The sequence below is a fragment of the Haliotis rubra genome, unplaced genomic scaffold (genome assembly GCF_003918875.1).
Source record: "Haliotis rubra isolate DU_JTF1 unplaced genomic scaffold, ASM391887v1 Scf30, whole genome shotgun sequence".
Taxonomy (NCBI): Eukaryota; Metazoa; Mollusca; class Gastropoda; order Lepetellida; family Haliotidae; genus Haliotis; species Haliotis rubra.
Window position 1 is genome coordinate 744,635 of NW_025766969.1, and position 18,236 is coordinate 762,870.

The window sequence follows — 18,236 nt, forward strand, 5'->3', positions numbered from 1 at the left end:
GGATGTCTATGTTCTTATCAACATGCATGCGCCAGCCTCTCAGATAGTTACCTACAGCATACGTTGCCAACCCGGTGTAGATCTGCGTCATTGTCGAGCCTATAGTCTTCGTCATCTCAGCCCCGAACCGGGACTCGTATCTCGGGTACAGCTTATCGACCTCATCGGCGGACAGTTTCTGGATTTTATCAGGGGTAAAGTCCCCAAAGTATTGTTTGGCCTTGCCGCCGACAGCCAGCGCCATTAGTTTCTCTCGCTTGTCATCACTCTGATCCTGCGGAACCAACAGTTTTTCGAGTAGGTCGTCGCACCCCATCCTATAATATACCAAGCGATTCTTTACTCTAATGATATAATAACCGATGCAGGCAAAACACATCGAGATGAAGGTTAAATTACACATGATGAGCACTTCACAAACCATAATTACTTAGCATTTGCTTAGCATTGCTTAGCTTTGCTTAGCATTGCTTAGCATTTACTTAACATCGCTAAGCTAAAACACCCTATAGACCACGGGTTGGTCGGTCTTGAGCACGAGCTTAGCATGCTTAGTTTCAGCGAGCTGTTTCTTCACACGTTCTCGTTCTAGTTTGCTCATCACATCGTTCTCTCTCAAACACTCCTTGAACGAATCCCTGTCCTTGCATTGGAATAAGGCCACACATCGCGTCTGCTCCCTGAGATCTTTCAACACCGAGTTTAACTTCTACGTTAGCACCCACACGCTGTGCTTTGCGTGCCGGCCGGAGAAGGCCAGGTACGATAGCATGTCTCTCTTTTGTTATCTCTAGATTAGCGCTGCAGTCGTCCAGTATGAACAGCGTCGATTCCCCTTTAAATTTGTTGTGATAAGCCTTCAACCAGTCCTGCAGACGTGTCCCCGGGTCGACTCTGTGTACGTCCGGGTCCGTAATCACCCAAGGTCTTTCCGTGTACGTTCTATTCATGTGCAGAGCAGGGCACATAATAACGATGTTATCAAACACATCCCGGTAGTACCCCTCCAGCATATCCAACACGAAAACAGTCTTCCCACAGCCCGTCTGCCCGCACACTATGGCGCAGTGCGGGTCGCGGGGTAGATCAATAGATGGCTTGCTGGCAGGCAGTGGCTTGCTGCCATCAGTAGATGGCTGGCGGCCATCAATAGATGGCTTGCACGAATCTCCCATTCTCTATATTAAGTTGCGCGTCCATAATCACGTACAGATATAATTTCAACTTGATCGCGGGTTGAGCCTTCTTGGTAATCTGGATTGTTATCCCCTTGCTGCCGTTGTCGATGCTATGCAATTGATCATCATCCGTGGATCGCATGTCCAACCATAGCGCGAACTTGGTGGTCAGGTATTCACCGATCTGCACGGAGGATAGGTTCAGGTCCTTGATGACGTGTTGGTGCCGGGTCGGTAGTTTCGTTATCTCGTCCCACTGCTGGTGTGCCCTCATACCGGCACCTGAACAGCTGGTTGGGCACGCCCTCAATGGTCACTTCCACCTTTTCAATCTCGGGGTTGAAAAACTTCTTGTTGTCCCTTCGGAACGGCTCGTAATCCTCCACAGGGACGATCAGGATACCTTTCATCGATCGCACCGGCACGTTTAGGTTGATGTTCCACAGCGTGTCTCTCTTATCCCGCACGACCGATCTATGCCGCAGGACCCTATCGTACAGGATGGCCACCTTCCCCGAGTACTGGCTTTGAACCTGCCTTGCCAGCTCCGGGCTAGTTACCATGTCGAACTCCAGAGAGATGTTGTCGATGGTGTAACTGGCCTCATCACCGTTTGGCGTACGCACTACTTTGCTGTAGTCGTTAAACGTGAGCTCATATTCAAGTCTATCACCCAGCGCGGCCTGGTAAAATGGTGCGTGTCCCGTGAGCAACTCGAAGTCGAGCGGCACACAGAACCTGTTCCCGTACGCTTGGGCGATGGCCTTTTCACCGGCTGATGTCTTGTCTAGCTGGAATTGCGTGTAGCTGTACCCCACGCGCAACCGAGTCGATTTGCTGATACCTTGGTACACATCATTGACGCGTTCTCCCTCGCTTTTCCAGAGGTCCCCGTAGCAATGAAACACGTCGCTGTCGTCGATGCTCAGCACCTCGTTACCGCTGATCTTGATAGTGGTTTTGTTGATGATGGCCCGACCTACGTTCCACACTAGCTCACGTTTGTCGTTGGCGGAGGTCAACGTGAGGTTGAACGTCAGTCGAACCGTGCCTGGTACGATGACTTCATTCTCACCCAGGTTTTGGAATCTAACCAGCAGCGTTTGGTTCTGGTCTATCTTGCTGGGATTGTTGGTGATGGTCACCGACTGGTGCACGGCTCTGACGCCTAGAGGCTCTCTTGATCTTCAGAAAGGATCTAGTTTCCTACCATACATTGTTATATAGAGAAAATATAAAAGTTTAATATAAATAATGGCTGAAGGCGGCTATGAGGACATCCCGATGGATGATATAGGTGCTGGTGCTGATGTGGATTACGATGACACCACATTCACGAACAACCCCTTAAGTGCTGAACTTGTACAGCCAGCCGTCGACGATTATTACGACGCAGTTGAAAAGAGAGACAACATCAAGCCGTTGGTACGAGACTATGCCAAGTTTACCATCGATAAGAAGGGCACGCTGCGATTGAAGGCTCACCCGGGGGTCGATATCATGAAAAAAGACGGGAAAGGACCTTATGCTTTGTCCACACTCACCAGTCGCCCTGGTGGGAGTCAACTGATCCGTGATGAACTAGGCTTCATAGATTACGGTGGCGCACGGCCTAAGCTTCCCCCGAAGGTCGTCCAAGATCTGCAAGCAGCCAGGCCCGAACCCAGCGGTGAAGGTGATATGCCCCAACGTGCTAAAGAAACATCGGACAGCGTCGAAAAAACTGTTGAGCTCGTACTGGAACAAGCCTTTGCCAGGTCTAGAATTTCCCCTGAGGGAGCTGTACGGCCTAAACGAAGCCTTGAAACGTGTACGCAGAGAATTCGTGAACAACATGGGGAAAGTGGACGAACTCAACGCGCACATCGGTCTCTCGAGAAAAGAAAACTCACCGAAACGGACGACGAGGATATGAAGCGCCGTATTGAAAAACGATTGCGTGAATTACAAGATGAGAGACGGACTCGGTTGGAATCCGCTTCTTCGAACCGGGAACACCTTCGATCCCAGATCAGCCGCGTGCGGGAAATCATCGATCGAGTCCTAACTGAAGACACCACGTTGGCCAACAGGATCCGAATCCTCTTCCTAGAGCAAGGGATTACTATCGCCAGCATTCTGACTGCATTGGGCTTCATCATATCAACCCTGGTCATGTCGCTGAGTGGGGGTACCCCCACACCCCCAAGTGGTGGTACACCGGGTGGTACACCCACTGGTGACGTCAGAGACTGGATAAAAAAACACCTGAAATCCCTCGGGGAGGCCCTGGCTAAACTCGCTGGTAAGGCCGCCGAAGCCCTGCCCGGCATCCTGGGTAGCATCGTCTCGTGGCTGCTCAGCACGCTGGCTAAAACCGTCACGTGGCTCGGCCAAAACCTGTGGGCAGCCATCGTCGTCGTGGTGGGTCTGGTGTATGCAGGGGCTAAGGAATTTTTAACCCAATGAGACCCAACCCGACCGCGACCCCGCCAACCACCAGCACTGTTTTACGATCGATGTGTTCCTTGTTTTCGGTGTGGTGGCAGGGGCTGTGGTGGTGTGGGTTGAACCCTGGGCTTCGGGGTGGTATGACTATACCCGTTTCACCCGTGGGAGGTGGGACATGACTCACGTTGATGCCTGCATTGACACCCAACTTCTGGTCAGCCGTGGCTATGACTATTTCGTTGTTGTAACCCACGACTTTTTTTACTCTCAGTTGCATATCGCCCGGAGCCATGTACAATCCCGCGTCGAAGACTTAGTCGACTTTCGACCGGGCGTATTCCAACACGTCTTGGTAGCTAATACTGGAAAGCGTTTGCGTCTGCGCACCCCCAACAGCGCCCACACGTACGTTCGAATCGAGTCGTTCAATCTGGTGACACCGGCACGAGTAAACCCTTTCGACGTGTCCAGCATGAACATTTTCCAATCGTCCGCAGGCCCCTACTCGAACCTCCAGACTCGGTAATCCTTGCTGGTGTCGAAAGCCATGTAATGGTCATCCCACTCGTTTGTTGTGATATGATACGACTTGTACCCCCATTTTTTCACCAGCTGTTTGCTGGCTTCCGCGATGTGCATATTGTGAGCGAAGGGGATACCCAACCCATGGTTCGGGCCCGGCAAACGCCAATCCGTCTTCGGGTCTAGCTTGAATTCATTGCAAACGCGTTCGTAGGCCCGTCTATCGTACTGGTTGTTTACTGCATCCCATGCTTTGTCCTGTGGGATCGGAGCGCTGATCTCTTTGAGGATACACCTGACCTGGTAGTACACGTGGAACGTGAACACAGACTGACTCAGCGGTCCCCGCCGACTGTCGGTTAATGTCAAGCCACACCCCCGTTGTAGCGCACCACACGGCGAAGTTGAGTTGATTCTGCCAGAACTGCATCGGGTTGTTGAACCAAGCGTGGACTACCTTAACGTTAGTCACCGAAAACATAAGCAAAGCTGAACACGGTAAGTGAGCGTATTTCCACAGCACTCACTGACAGTAAGGTCTCAGAGGAGGAATCTCGGTCAATCCTCTCTGAACTCGACAAGTACCGTAAGATGAAACAAGAAATCCGGCTCAAGTCTCGTAAGTCTACTATCACGAGATTCCTCCTCTGAGATCTTACTGTCAGTGAGTGCTGTGGAAATACACTCACTTACCGTGTTCAGCTTTGCTTCGGCCAGAATCCTGAACACAGTAAGTGAGTGTATTTCCACAGCACTCACTGACAGTAAGATCTCAGAGGAGGAATCTCGTTCAATCCTCTCTGAACTCGACAAGTACGGTAAGATGTAACAAGAAATCCGGCTCAAGTCTCGTAAGTCTGCTATCAGCGAAGACGAGAAAAAAAAGTACATAGAACAAGGGGTACGAAACATTAAACTGTTTCACACGACATAGTGTCATGTGATCAGGATCGCGGTCATAGTGACCCTATTGTGTCACGTGGGGCCGGGAAGTTAACTGGGGATTCAAAAGTAGTCTATACAATGGGGGCGAGATCTAAGGGCCTGACAAAAGCTTTATTTGTGAAACAAAGCTTTACAGAGGCTTTTGTTGGACTTGATCTCGGACCGCTATTGTATATACTACTACCTGTAACAGCGGCAGTGTTGGGTCATAAAGGTAAATGCACGTGCAGTTCATGATAGTTACCTGTGCACTGCACAGTGATAGACCGTTGGATCATTCACATTGACTACTTCTAGCTGTCATCATGACAGCTTATTCAGATGAAGCTAAACGTTCAATTAGAAATGTGTTGACTTTTTTTTAAAAAGAGAGCAAACGTAGCAAACCGATTTATAAGGTGTCGGATTACATGAAACGTACAACTGTTGCTCTTGGCATGAAAAAGAACATCGTGCTAAAAATTGTGAAAAATAAACCAACATCCAATAAACAAAACCTTGTACAAAAAGGTAGGCATCCAAAGTTCGATTCTTTTGACATCAGGGTCATCAGAGATGTCATTCGCCGGCTATTTGCTAGAAATGAACACCTCTTCATACCTGTCACGTGCATAGCTGACCTACATTGCTTTTAAGTATCGAACTGAGAAAGTGTCTCGGTAAGAAGAACGTGTGGTGAAATAGACAAATGAAATTATATAAACAGTTAATTTACTGTCATAACATATAAAAAGCTCGCGCCTGTGAGATATCAACAAAACATTAGAAAAATAGCTCACGCCAAAGCCTTCGCCGAGTATTCACCCGACAACCCGCTTCCAAGCTGCGCGAACCTATTTACTTGCGCACGTGCTATGAGCGCAGCCCAGCTGTTGAAACCCGTTTTCCCCAGAAAAGTCGGGGGGAAATTAGTGAAACGTTTGAACTCCGATTTCGCGCGTTTTTTTTCATCGCGTTATTTTTCAACTTTATAAGTTGAATTTGCATTTTGGACGATTTGTTTCGGTATGTCCATACCGAAAGGTATCAGAATCTGCAACGTTGTGTTTTACGTTGCATGTGACCTTTAAAGAATAGATATAGTTCGAAAAATGTAGTATGATGGTTTGCCATGCTGTTTCATGAAGGCCAGGGATGTGAAGGTTTGCACCTCAAAACAGTACAAGGGCATCTTCATCATCAAGCATTTCAATTAATACATATAATTCTACGTCCAGTAGGTTAAGTAGCGTCATATAAAAATTATTTCTTTGGCTCATTACAGATTCACAATGCAAAATGATGTGGGCATCGTGGTCATAGTAGTACTTATTACAAAGCATACATTCTTTTGAGAATTTGGCTTTAGAACCGACTAGTACAGCAAGTTGTATATGGGCTTTATATTCTGGGTACAGATACATTAGAGTGTAAAGTCTATGTAGACTCAGTGTTTGATGGATTACAGCATATCTGGACATATCCTCTCTAATGGAGAGTCTCAATTTCCATTGAGCTTCTTCATAAGAGAACATACAACTTATAACTATTATGCGCCAAACTGTCTTTGACGGAAAAATACCAGTTTGCACGTAAGTTAATACATAGTCCAGTAGATTATACTTCCGTGCTGTACATAACAGAGTGTTGCAAATACTGCGTGAGCTAATATTTAAGTGAACAGTGAGTGCTAAATATGCACAGAACAGTGTTTTCGTTGAATTACAAGCGTTATTACATAATCTTCCAAGGAATAATAATCTACACTTGTCAATGTACCCAACCATTGTCCAGAGACCTAGGTTGGCACATACAGAATCTGTTGGCATACATCTGTTGAACCCTTGAATACATTTAGCGAAATGTCGTTGGGTATTTTCCACCAGATCAATGTTTTTGCCATATAGCGTAGGCATGGTTTCACAACCATAGAAACTTGTAGGTAAAACCATTCTTTTCCATATATTAACACATGTAACTGGATGTAAGTCAGTACTGTTAAGACCCAATGAGCGCAAAGAATTTATGGTTTGCCTGGCCTTTTGACAGTTAGCGAAAACTCTATCTTTACAAGACAGATCTGATGAGAGTAGAATACCACCATATTTTACTGATGGACTTATATAAATAAAGGTGTCGCAAAAGGAGAATGAGAGCTCAGGACAAGATTGTTTCCCTTTCCGAAAAACTACAACAGTGCTTTTCGATGCATTGTATGTTAGGCGCAATCTGGAAGCATACTCTTCCAATATGGCTTTAGATAGGATCTAAATGTTCCAGAGGGAACGCACTCGGAACTAGCACTAGTAAGGGCATTACTAATCTGTTCATTATAGAGCTCAATGTCTGCAGGTTGTGCTTCATTACATGGCATACATATGTCAGAGAGAAGTCTCTCTGTTTCCTCTGTGTACGCATTTAATTCAGTGGAGTCAGCCTGGTGTCATTTTGGAATACATGTCTTGGATGTAGGAGTTACAGATTTATGCTGTACTTTAATATTTACGAAGCAAGGAAGGTGGTCAGAGATTCAGTAGTCATATTGATCAAGCACACAACACTGAAGTAAGCTGCTTACCGCATGACAGGGTACACGAATATAGTCAATAAGAGACTTGTACAGGTTGTCCTTACTTCTCCATGTGTAGTCCGGACCACACGTGCGAGAGGCATGTAACACGTGTACTAGATTTCTATATGTAATTAGCTTTTCAAGTACCTTTTCACATGAGGAGAAAACAGTTTTACACAAGTCTAAGTTCAGATCTCCTAATACATAAGTATCTCCTTCTTGACAAAGCATATCATAGGCATCCGTTAGCTCATCTATAGCATTAAGATATGTTGAATGCAATATATTGGTAGATGGAAGCCTACAACAGATTACATATATATCTGCATATCCGTTGCACATAAGCTTAGCACTTACCAGGTACTCAGACTTTTGTAATGGGTAAGCTTTCCATCAAACTGACGGGCAAAAGTTAGTATATGACGTTTTGAACGTCCTGTAACAAAGACATACACCGAAATTTCCCAAAATATTTAATGCATCATAATAAAAAACACACGTTGAGCTGTAAATCACAAAAATCAACAATTTCATTCAAGGAGTTTGTGAGCCGCTGTCAAGTAAACACGCAAGGGGTGGAATTTTGCATAAATCGATTATCACAATCTGAGTTTATGAGTCAGTAGCAGGGGCATTCCTTGAATACAGGATCTTGTGCACATCAGTATCGTGTGTGACCCCCTGCTGCGTCAATGCATGCCCTCACACGTCTCCTCATTGACGTCGTCAAACGTCGAATGACGTCATTGGGAATGCGGTTCCATTCTCTCTGAGTGCTTGCTCTAGCTGTTGCCTGTTCTGTGGAACTTGTTGCCGACCTCTGATCTTCCTGTCCAGATGATCCCAGAGGTGCTCGATCGGGTTCATATCCGGTGAGCACGCTGGCCAGGGCAGGACGTCAACATTGTTCTGTTGCAGAAAGTAGCGAGTCTCTCTGGCAGTGTGAGGTCTCGCGTTGTCATGTTGTAGGAGTACACCCCGGGGTTGATTCTGTAGGAAGGGTACCACAACTGGCTGTAGGATCTGTCCGATGTACCCCGTGCATTGAGATTGCCCTGCACTACAACCAGACGGGTCTTCTGGTCTCCACAGATACCGCCCCAAACCATGACTCCACCCCGCCGAATGGTTGAACTTCTCTGATGCATGGCCTTGCTAAACGTTCCCCTCGTCGACGATATACCCGTTCTTTGCCATCACACTTGTAAAGGGTGAAACGGCTTTCATCGGAAAAGAGAACACGTCGCCAATCTCGGACTTGCCACCTGTATACTTGCCTTGCCCACCGCTGTCTGTTTTGGCGATGTCTGAGGGTCAGGACCATTCCGCGGAAAGGCCGGTAAGCCCTTATACCAGCTAATCTCAATCTTCGGGTCACTGTGCGACGACTGATACGATGCCCGAGTGCCGTAGCCGCCGTCGACGGAGATGGATAGTCCGGATGTAGCGGTCTTCTATGGGTGTAGTGACCCGTGGCCGTCCACTTCTCGGCCTGTCTTGAGTGCTACCAGTATTCCGGTAACGTGTGAACAGCCTGGAGATTGTTGCTGGGGTACAGCCGAACGTTCTGGCAAGATGAGCTTGGGTAGCTCCCATATCGCGCATTCAATGGCTCGCTCTCGCTGAATTTGTGTCAGCTTCGGCATTTTGCATGTGCTTTCAGTTACTGTGATATGCCAGCGTGTATCCATCCATTTCTACCCGACTGGTGCACGTGCATGTTCGTGATTTTCAAAGATTACATGTTATACCTTTTTCTCGTGCTAGGGGTCACGTGACTACATCTACTGACATCACTACCATTCTGCAATATTCTCGTGACTTTGACAATGTTTGCTTTGGATGTTTCATTGGAATTTAGACATGCTCAATTTCCCCAAACCAAATTGAAAACGTTATACTAACTTTTGCCCGTCAGTTGTCAGAATGAGACTGAGAGGTGATGGTGGTGTGTGGTGGTATGTGGTGGTCGGTGATGGTGATGATGGTGATGGTGGTGGGTGGTGGTGTGTGGTAGTATGTGTTTGTGTGGGTGGTGGTAGTGGTGCCGTGTCTGCTGCAGCTGCGGCTGAGTCTGCGTCGTCGTCAGCGTCAGTGGAACCACATTTTGGCATTCATCAGAATGTTTGACTCTCATGTGTCTCTTCAAATCATAGGGGCGGTGGGGTAGCCTAGTGGTTAAAGCGTTGGCTCGTCACTCCAAAGACCCGGGTTCGAATCCCCACATGGGTACAATGTGTGAAGCCCATTTCTGGTGTCCCCCGCCGTGATGTTGCTGGAATATTGCTAAAAGCAGCGTAAAACCAAACTCAGTCAGTCAGTCAGTCTTCAAATCATAAGACCATGTAAAAGTATTTCCACACAAAGAACAGATATTCATCTTTATGTTTCTCCTCCAAAGGTCAGTGACAGAACAACACGGTTCTGGGCTATTCATACCTCCATTCATTGGCTCTTCTCTGATTCTCCAATGACCATAGGCCAGACTGGTTACACCATCTTCGGGAAGATATCGCTTGTCATTGAAGGGAGACGACCAAATAACAGTGCATAAAATGGGGTAATATGGGAAATGCTAATGGAACTACTATTAAATTAATTGTTGTGATTGCACGTGTAAAAATGACTGTAAAACTTAGTGATTACGTTTTGTTTGGTTTTATAAACATTGTTTACAATATAGTTGTGCAAAACGATTTGAAAGGAAGGCCTACTAACCCACTGACCTAGTTATACAGGTCACGTCTGTTGTACATAGTCAGGCGTGTGTGCACAGGTTAAGACTCGAGATATATTATTGGATACAAGTGGACAGACATTACACTATATGTAAAACTATGTATAAACCTGGGACAGCCTTCTGTTCAGTTGGGAAGACTTATGTATGTAGCCTGTTACAGAACGGTAGGACAGTAAGGACTGTGTTTATATGACAAGGCATGCTTACATGACGATGTGAAAACATGTGACTGTTGATCTCATAGATTATGCGATACTGTGGATAAATAATAATGAACAAGTGACGTCATTGGCGTTGGGTGTTCTGATACTCTTATTTCTACCACTACTAAATGCAGCAAATGACGCACCGTGTCTTGACTGACAGTGAATCCCTCTTGTATGCATTTCAGATGCATACGCTTAATGTAACCACACATTCCTCCTGATTCTTCTATAACATATGTTATATTTGGGATTACACTTTCTTAGTAAAGTAGAAAATTAATTCTAGTACTTTTGTTGGGTTGAGTCCCTTCAGGGATTCGAACCCAGAGTCAGGTACCCAATCGCCAGCACACAAAGTCAGCCGGTGTAAGATGGAAAACATACCCGCATCGAAAAGGTACCCGGCGGGTAATTTTTCAACATTGAATTATTACCCGGCTGCTATTGAAAATTAACCCGGGTCACGTATTGAAAAGATACCCTCGTTGAATAGTGACCCTCACTATTTCTACTCTGTAAACGCATGTAGCCAGATAAAACACCGTTGATTAGCTTTTTACCCATATACTTATTTATGTATATTTCTAGCAAAATAAATGTTGGATGACTGTGTGCCTGTCTTTGATAGTTAGACTCCGCCGATCCAGACGAGGGCATCCAAATCTTTGATATCGTGCCGATGCACGTGCGTATGAAAATGTTACACATTTCAAAAGAATCCCTTCCTATATAAAATGTAACACTGATAAAGTCATTTAATTTCAACACTTTTAATCAACATTGAAGAACAAAAAATATTGGATATCTCAGATTTCAAAAGCAGTAGGAACTACCCAAAGTGGGCGTCTAAAAATGAAACTTTCAAAAGGAACTTTCGGCGAAAATGTGAAAAATTCTATCTGGATAACAACAGCCGGAGGCAAACCACCCTCAAAGAAAAGGAAATATGTCCGATTGGATGAGATCCTATTAAATCTGAAACGGCGTCTACAGCAGGACGAAATCACCATCATGGACTATGCAGATTCTGCTCTCTTCAGCCTTAAGTTGTGCTAGCTTCCATTTATTTGAATTGTACAGAGTTGTAAATATATAAATAAATGTATAAAAACATATGTCTGATTTTATTTTGTATGTACCAGTCTATAAGCAGGGTAGACCAATAGACCTAACGAGCTGATCACTCGGGCATATCCGGATTAGCTGAGAAGAAACAACATATTTAAAACTGCCTTCAGACTACTGGTCAAATGCACATGAGGCAGACCTGATTTTTCCCTCGCAAAGCTGGCAGGTCTACTTCATGTGCATAAACCGTCTGACAGAAACCCGGTTGCATGCAGACATAATCAGTGTTGATACAGCAATACCTGGATACCACCTACCTTTCAGGAAAGATAGGCAAACTCGTGGTGGCGGTGTCGCGATCTGTGTCAAAAGTAATCTACACGCCAATCTACGTCTGAGCAGTCGCGTATATTAGAAAACTTACATCTTGATGCTTTGAGAACTATTTGTGGTGCAAGTCACAACAAACTTTATATTGAAACTAAATTTCAGTCCTTGCAACATAGAAGGTACTGTCAAAAATTAACTTGTTTCTTTAAAATGTACAATAACCAATTCCCAAACTATCTTTGTGATTTGATCCCAAACACCATTTCCGGAACTACAGGTTATAATTTAAGCTCTGAAACATAGTATGACCAGAAATTATTGAGAATTTTAGGAATATGTTTAATTGGATTTCTAGTATAAACAACCTTGACCAGCTACCAAGTGCTTGGTTTCAATTAAGAGAGACAACTCCGTTAATCCTTTTTCATTAGTTTGTGAAGAGTTATCCCCTTTGTTTACTTGCTAGCAGACGACATTTTCAGTGATCCTCAGTATGGATGATTTAGAGAAGAGGAAGTTGATTTTAGAGTAATATAACAAGGACATCAGATCAGCTAAAGTGATTTCAAGTAGAACAGGCACCCCTTTGTCCACTGTTTATCGTGTTTTGAAAAATATTGCAAATGGATATGGCATTGAGCACCAGGGAGGCGCAGGTAGGCCCAGAACATTGACTGTCGGTGACAGGAGGCGGCTTGGTATTCTTGTTTCTAAAAACAAACGAAGGAGTTTAGAAAACTTAAGGCTGGATATGATTGATAGAGGAACTGTGGCTGCCAAAATCAAAAGTCAAAATATGTTTATTTGTATGTAAGGCCACCGGCCCATATACAGCGGTTACAAAGAAGGTTCTCATTTAGGAGGATAACAATTGTTTTCTTAACATAATAGCATGATGGATATACAGTGATAATCTTTTCAAAATGGAGACATTGCATGAGGAAACAATTTTGTAAAATGCTGCATTATTACTTCTGATTGTAATACAGTTACGGAGATAATCAGAACGGATTTTATCATAGGCTGGACATTCAACAAGAAAATGTAATTTGTCTTCAATGCCTTTTTAACAAAATGGACATGATCTATAATTTCTATCAATGGATAGTCTTCTTCCTTCATTTACTTTTAAATCTAATAGCCCCAATCTAAACTTTAGAAGTAGCAGTCTCAGATTCTTTGTAGTCACGAGGGATAAATATCTTTCTGGTTTTAAAAGGGACTTAAACTGTCTGTAACAATCAAAACGGGAGCCTTCTTCTAACCTCGAGTGCCCTTCTTGTTGAAAAATACATATACAGCGATCTCTAAACTGGTTCAGGAAAACATTGACATTACCTACGGATTGGTTTAACCAGACGATACCAAAACCTTTAGAACAAAGAAGGTTCCTTATATGGGACGCCCAAGTTTCTTTGCCGTTACTGTCTAAATGTAGAAGCATATTGTGGGAAATTTTCGGGAGACGGTGATCATGCGTTTGCACTATCTTTAGCCAGTATTTTAAGCATCTAATTTGAGCATTAATGAAAACTGGAAATCTCCCACATTCTCCACATACAATGTCCTTAGGGGTAGATTGTGTAACGCCTAAAAATTCTTGCAGGCCAGTAAGTGTATCTTTTCAAGCGCTTGGAAAGGTTGAAAGCCCCATATTTCGGAACCGTACAAAAGAATAATTTGAAAAACACGTTGTGGGTAAGGAAACCAACGTTGTTATAAACGGACATGAGGTATAACAGTGCTTTCTTAGCTCTGAGAGCTAAATCTGCAGCACAATGTGTCCAGTTCATAGTAAGGAAAAGTTTTACACCGAGGTATTTATAATGATTTACGACATTAACGGGTTTAGAATTAAAACACCACTTTTCCTTCGAAGAGAGGGGACCACCTTTTCTAAATACAACAATATTAGTTTTTTTCAAGATTTACTGATAGCGACCATTCTGAAGAATATCTTTCTAGTATGTTTAGTTGGTTTTGTAACCCAATAATTGAGGTAGATACTAGAATTACATCGTCTGCAAAAAGTTACATAGATATTTCAATAATGTCAGGAAATAACTGGACGCCATGCTTACCTTGCTGCGAAATATCATTATATAACTCGTTTATGAAGACTGACTGACTGACTGAGTTTGGTTTTATGCCGCTTTTAGCAATATTCCAGCAACATCACGGCGGGGAACACCAGAAATGGGCTTCACACATTGTGCCCATGTGGGGATTCGAACCCGGGTCTTCGGCGTGACGAGCCAACGCTTTAACCATTAGGCTACCCCACCGCCCCCGTTTATGAAGAAAGAGAACAGGATAGGGCTCATAATACATCCTTGTGTTAAACCGACTGGACAATAAAAAAAAATCAGATAAACCACCTTGACTGCGTACACATGATTTGATATTTGAATACAATGACGTAAGCATGGTGTACATTTTGCCTCCCAGGCCAGCATTTCTAAGACAAAACCATAGTTTAGAACGATCAACTGAGTCGAACGCCTTTTTTAAAATCAACAAATGCAACATACAGTTTAGATTTGCGTCGAGATAAACATTTCTGAATAATTGCATATATGGTGAAAATATGGTCTGATGTGGAATAAGACTTCCTGAATCCTGCTTGACATTCGGGAATTTTATCGTGCATGTTTGCCCACAGTGTAAGTCTATTATTGAGAATAGATGTAAAAGCTTTATCTAAAATACTCATATACCTCTGTAGTTGTCTGGGTTGTTTACATCTCCCTTTTTATGAACTGGGACACTAATATGAGCGTGACCAGACTTCTGGAAAGTAGCCATCATTGAATATTTTGTTAAAACATTTACTAAGAAGTGGCAGAATTTCAGAACTTCAACATTTCAACATTTCCACAAGAACCAGATCGAGACCAGGTGATTTACCTCATTTAAGACTATTTATGGCATTCAATATTTCACTGTCTGTAATATGGCAGTCTAGCACCTGTCTGTCTATGTCATCGAGTATAGGGGATGAGTCATCTATAGAGTTATCTTCATTCTGGATAATCTGAAAGATATTGTTATTCTTAAAGACTGACTTAAAATGGACAAGCCATTCTGATTTTGATATCTGATTACTGGGGCCTGATTTTTGTCTGAGTGAGCGGACTCGTTTCCAGAAAAGGGATCGGTTATGTAAAGAGTCGTTTAATTTTCTAAGGTTGTTTTTGCATTGGTTTATTTTGAATTGTCTACAAAAAGCTTTATATTTATTTCGTTCCCTACAGTATAAGACTCGGTTGTTATCAGAGCGATTACATCTAAATCTTCTAAGTGCTTTTCTAGCACGTTGTTTAGCTGCTCTACACTCTTGGTTAAGTCTAACTTGAGGTTTCCTATCAAGGTTAGTCGTCTTCCTCATACACTGTGCGGCCTCTAAAATAATTTTGACAAAGTCGCTTATTGCTAGTTCTATATCGATATCTAGCGCATCGGTGATTACATCATGCAACAGAGATAGTTTAGGTCGCAAGATGGATAAAAATGTATCCTTAAGTGAATCATTCCACACAACTTTCTCTTCTAGATTAGAAGGATTTCTAGTGGAGAGTGTACATGCGAAATTACAGGTCAGTTCTAATGGAGAGTGATCAGACTCAGATCGGTCGCCAATGTTTAGTTTCTCAATAAACTGAAAGAAGGATGGAGTGCAAATAAAATAATCATTGACGCTGCAACCCTGCTGGCCTATATATGTACATTCCCCTTCCATGTCATAGGCAACTCTTCCATTTACAATATAAAGTTGTAGACCATAGCAAAGGTCAAGAAGTATACGCCCAAATTTATTAATCACGTTGTCATGTCACTTCCGGTTTGACACCGTGACGTCATCATGGCAGAGAGTGTCTCTCTGCATGTATTCAGCACTCCGTGCATCAAGTTCAACTGGAACATTATTCCCTTCTCCTGTTCTCGCGTTCATGTCACCACAAAGAACTATACTGAGTCAAAAAAGAAACTTCACATTCTGTCTTCAGGGCACTATAAAAGAACAAGAGATGGTAAGATGGTTACATTGTTATTATTTCATTGCTGAGATCTGTGTGATGTACTCGATACACTGACAGTGCCATAATCAGTTCCATTAGGCTACACCGCCGTTCCAAAACATGGGTATACAGAATGTCGAGTCACAAGAAAAAAAATGCAAAATTTCTCAGTTCAATATCGTGTATGGCCGCCCCGCGCATTCACCACTGCCAAACACCGTCTCCTCATCGACTGTCTGATGCTTGTGAACACGTATTTGGGGATTCTGCGCTATTGCTCTTGTAAGGCAGCGCTAAGTTCCTGCAAATTCTGAGGTTGGTTCCTAAGACCACGAAGCCTTCTCCCAAGTGCATCCCAAACGTGCTCTATTTGATTAAGGTCAGGGGACCTCGATGGCCAGTCCATGACGTTGATTCCAGCGTTTTTAAGGAAATTTCGTGTCAACATCGCGGTATGCGGCCGAGCATTATCATGCTGGAACTGTAGACCTTGGCCATGAGCCGCCATAAAAGGAACGAGTTCAGGGGTGAGCACCTGGTCACGGTAAGCAGCAGGTGTGAGGTTTCCACGGATGACCAGAAGTCGGGAACGGTTGTGCACCCCACACCATGCAACTTCCGCCCCCGAATCTGTCGACTTCCTGTACACAACATTGGGCATACCGTTCACGACGTCGTCTCCAGACTGTATGCCTGCCGTCCGCGAATCTGAGGGTAAACCTGGATTCATCGCTAAAGACGACTCGATTCCAGTCTCTCTGGGTCCATCGGAGGCGACGTTGGGCCCACAGCAGACGTTGACGTTGATGAAACGGCGTCAATATTGGCCCACGATATGGACGTCGAGAATGGAGATTGACAGCCCGCAACCGATTTCGAATGGTCTGTGAGGACAGTCGACCTCTAAACATCTCAGCCCTGGTTCGTCTAGCCGGCAGAAATCTGTCACGTAGGTGACGTAGGACGATTTGACGGTCTTCTGCTCGTGACGTCACACGTGGACGACCCGACCTTGGGCGATCAGAAGTGGTGCCAGTTTGTTGTAGACGACCTCGCAAATCATACACAGTACGACGGCTGCATCCCATTGCTCTTGCGACGTCAATAACTGATCTTCCCGCTTACAACATGCCAACGGCACGTTCACGTTGCACATTTGACAATCGTGGCATTTCAAGTACCGTTAGAACTGTGGTTTAAAAGTGTTTTTTCAATTCTTGAGGCCAATGCAAACACGTGCATATGAAGAAAACTTCGATGCGGAGATCACGTGATCGACTGCACGTGCAAAACCTGATTTGGCACTAACGTCATTTGCACGACGAATGGATGGGTTTGAGTGTGTTTTGCTAACGTTTTCCTAGAGTCGAAAGATAGGGATCCCATTTCGGATACATAGATGTATCATCAGAGAAAAATTATTCATTATTTTTCAAATTACATTTTGTGAAGTTTCTTTTTTGACTCAGTATATATGCGAGTCCTGGAGATCAGTCAGATTTTCTAACACGAAAGTCTCAATCTGATTTATGTTACAATCAGTGTTATGTCTAGCGTAATATAACGACCCGTGTGGTGGGATATATGTGCATTACAAAGCTATGTCCCTTTAAGTGAAAACGCTTCTTTCTTTAGTTTTATGCAAAGTAGATTATTAACATTCGTGTTGATTATTTTGGTAAATTGGGAAAGTGATTGATGGATACCGACACATATGCCCCCAGACAAGCGACCATGTTTCGATAGCTTTACAGCTGGACTGTAGTAAATATCGTAGCCATCAAGCCACTGTGGATTTACTAGTGTACTAACAAAGGTCTCAATAAGACAAACTATCTTGAAGGTTACTTAAATAGGCTTTAAAATCATTATTACCAAGTTTACTAGACAGGCCATTTATGTTCCAACTTAGTGTAGAAAAGACAGAAATATCTGTGAGCTGTGTAAAAGATCCCTGTGGCTTTGGCCATTGTCCTATTGGCTGGTTCCAGCTTCTAACCCACTGATACCACTTTCTCCCTGGCGAGAGAAGTTTCCACTCATACGGGATGTAGCAGGCTGAATGCGGTTTGAAGAAACCGAATAAGTCAGTGTCTTTCAGACTCTGGATTTGCTGACGTTGACGTTTGGTTAAGTCATTAGCGATTCCGTAACCACTGGCTCTGTGTACGTCTCTAGCTTTCAACGCTCGGACCTTATCGTCGGACAGAGCCAATTTTGCTATCATTGGCCACGGTTTGTTCATAC